This window comes from Pinus tabuliformis, chromosome 2_1 (assembly GCF_031772625.1).
Source record: "Pinus tabuliformis cultivar Carrire ecotype Pingquan chromosome 2_1, CPIR1, whole genome shotgun sequence".
NCBI lineage: Eukaryota > Viridiplantae > Streptophyta > Pinopsida > Pinales > Pinaceae > Pinus > Pinus tabuliformis.
Window position 1 is genome coordinate 424,744,737 of NC_142299.1, and position 3,478 is coordinate 424,748,214.

At 35.1% G+C, this 3,478-nt stretch overlaps 1 non-coding gene across 1 annotated transcript; it reads left to right on the forward strand.

Moving 5' to 3' along the window:
- Positions 1-2,629: 2,629 nt before the first annotated feature.
- Positions 2,630-2,701, forward strand: TRNAI-UAU (transfer RNA isoleucine (anticodon UAU)). The gene has a single exon. It is a non-coding gene; the product is annotated as a tRNA-Ile (tRNA).
- The last annotated feature ends 777 nt before the right edge of the window (positions 2,702-3,478 follow it).

The window sequence follows — 3,478 nt, forward strand, 5'->3', positions numbered from 1 at the left end:
TAATAATAAGCTATCTGATCTGGATCTAGAGACACAACAAACCATGGAAAAAAATGATGGTATTAACGAGTCTTCCCTGCAAATAAGCTCTAACTATTAGACCACTGCCCAAATTTCAGTTATTTGCAATGACAATAGTGACTCTAGCTTTATTTGTATGAAAGCGACTTTGGCCATTGTCCTGTTCGTTTCCTATGAATGGTTTTGATTTTCAAACCCCAACTAGTTTGTTGTTAAACTAATTAAAGCTTTGATGACAAACATATAGTTTTCAAAGCTCTTTTCTAAATCTATTTTCTTGAGCAAATTTGTCTTTTTACTTTAGGTACTGTAGATTGCTACCATGTGACATATGCTATGATATAATTGCCTGGATAAATAGACAGAAGTGTTGTACAACATAATATTTTTTAAATATAAAGAAACAAAATTTCCAAATACAAATTTTATTAATTAAGAACATCTTTTAGACTTCTTAGCTAACTTATGATTATATTTCGGTAGGGGATTTTATGTACGCTGATATTGTGTTGTCTCTTTGGTTTTTGTCAAGTAAAAATGGTTAATAAGGAATGTGTTCTTGAGCAGCAGACACACATCTTATTCTACTATCGACATGGATATCCATGGTTTTCAGGCATGACAACAAAAACGCAGATGTTAGTGGGATCTCCAAAGTCTGTGTTGGATGAATTTAATACTAGTGATGATTTTGATTCCTTGTTAGATAAAGAATGTCACAAGTCAAATTCAAATAAACAGAAGCAACTCAAGAATGAAGGTGAAGCTATTGCTTTCTGTCCAAGTCAATTTCTTTTATTTGTTGGTTGTTGTCATGTTTTGAGTGCAGACTTGTGAAATTCCAAATTTCATGTTGGTTTATGTAAAGGGGATATATATATATATATATATATATATATATATATATATATATATATATATATATATATATATATATATATATCTATATTGAAAAGTGTGCAACAAGAAATGCTTGTTGAGAATGCAACAAGATGATGGAGCTTAGTGGAAAGGAGTCGCCTTCACTAAGTGGGCCCGTAGGCAAATTATGGCGCAAAGTCTATTTTTGGATCACAGCAGGAGTGATCACAGCAGGAGTGATCACAGCAAGAGCGATCACAGCAGGAGTGATCACAGCAGGAGTGATCAGAGTATTTTTTAGACTGCTAGTCAAAAATAGAAAAGTCAAATATTATTGTCTCATAATAATATTTAGACTATAAACTTTATCTTATCCTCTTGGAGCACTTCAGTTTGAGCTGCAGATGTGGCACATGCAGCTGTAAGAAGGAAATACGCTTTCTTTATGAGTCAGCTGAGCTATTGCATGCAGGACATCAGTTAGAACTCATGTGGTTGAGTTCTGTGGAGTTGGATGAACAGTTAATGGAGTTGTGTTCAGTTTGACTTAGTTGAACTAGTTGTATTTAGTCTAACTGATCAATAGACTAAGTGATGAGTTGTGTGAATTAGTTATTAATTAATTCACTAATTATTAACTCATAATGAAACTGAAGAATACATCTGTTAACTCAGTCCATGTACAGTTCAGTGGAGACAGGTGTTAGAGGTTTATATTCCTATCAGTTGTGCATGAGATTTTGCACATGCATGGATTGAGTAATGCCAATGAAGACTGCGTAGTGTTGGGGCCAATACCAAGAAATATAGCTTTTGCTCACGTGATTCCTAGTGTGGGTGACTTTCTCCAAGGTAAAAACGAGTTTGGTTCAGCCATTCTCATTCATTCTCTTGCAGGTATTGTGCAGTGGAGGCAGGCAAGCAGCGGGGGAGATTTGGAGATCAGATCTGAGCTGTATTGTGTGTAGCATGAGGAGATAGTACTGAGTACTTGGGATGAGTATTGTACTATGTATTGTTACATGTTCTCAATCAATATAATATATAGATAGTTGGGGTTTTTAGCGAGATTCTTTCCCCGAGAAAATACTGTGTTGATATGTGTGATTGATGCCTCAATGTGTGCATGTGAATGTTTCTGCTTCTGTAAATTGATGATCAACGTAGAGGAGGTTATGTATTATGCATGTTCCACTTATAAGTGTATAATTAGGATAATCTCTATGAATATGTGTCATATTATTCAAAATTTCTACAATATATATATATATATATATATGTCGTTCATGGTTTCTGAAGATCCATGTTACATCTACACATAAGTTTAGATATCATTTAGATATCTAAACACAAAACAAAAACAACATTGAGATTTTTCTTTCACTCAACCTATAACATGTTGCATTTGTCTTCATCAATGTTCTTCTTCCATATGCTATCCACTTATGACATTTCCTTTGCAATATTTGGTGCATTTGCTAGTTATAGGTCATTTATAGATTACAAATGTCTTCAGAGTTTCACTTCTAATTGAGTATTCAACTGAACATATTGATTCTCTTATACATAATTATTTTTCCCTCCCCCCACTTTTCATAACTTCCATAACCATTAGGTAGGGGCCTACAACTTCGATGTTGCTTTTCTTGTTTAGTAAAATATTGTTGAGACTTTAATTTATTGAAAGTTATAGAATTTACAATTTATGAAGTTTCAAGGTCTAATTTTTAAAAGTATAATTCTTTAAAGGGTGCTAGCTCAATGGAAGAGCACCTGCTTTATAAGCAGGAGGTTGGTGGTTCGATTCCATCGTGCCCTGACATCCATATGGAATGGCGAAAATCAATTTTTGGTGATGGAGGCTCTTTTGACCATCACCAATGAGCTTTGGTGACATTTTTTGACCCTCACCAAAATATGAAATGGTGATGGTCAACGAACACCACCATATATACGCATCAATAGTGATGACCCTCAAAGGTTCGTAACCATAAATCATTGTTGTTGATATGAAATGGTGATGGTCGTTGTCCGTCATTATAGTCATTATTCGTGACGGACCTTGAATGTCACCACAACACCTATACTTCTGGAAATGTAGCTTTTGGTGACGGTCAATGAATGTCACCATATATATGCGGCAACAGTGACGACCATGAAAGATCCATTACAATAAATTGTTGTTGTTCATATGAAATGGTGACGGTCACTATTCGTCATTATAATCAATATTCATGACGGACCTTGAATGTCACCATAACACCTATACTTTTGGCGATGCCACCTTTGGTGACGTTCAATTTTTGGTGACGGAGGCTATGGTTTTTCACCATTTCTCATATGAAATGGTGAAAATCGCTATCCATCATTATAATTCATTATTGGTGACGGACTTTGAATGTCACCACAACACCTATACTTTTGCGATGCCACCTTTGGTGATGTTCGATTTTTTGTGACGGAGGCTATGGTCCATCACCATTGCTCATATGAAATGGTGACGGTCACTATCTGTCATCATAAACCATTATTGGTGACGACTTTGAATGTCACTACAACACTTATACTTTTGGCGATGTTTAGTTTTTGGTGACGA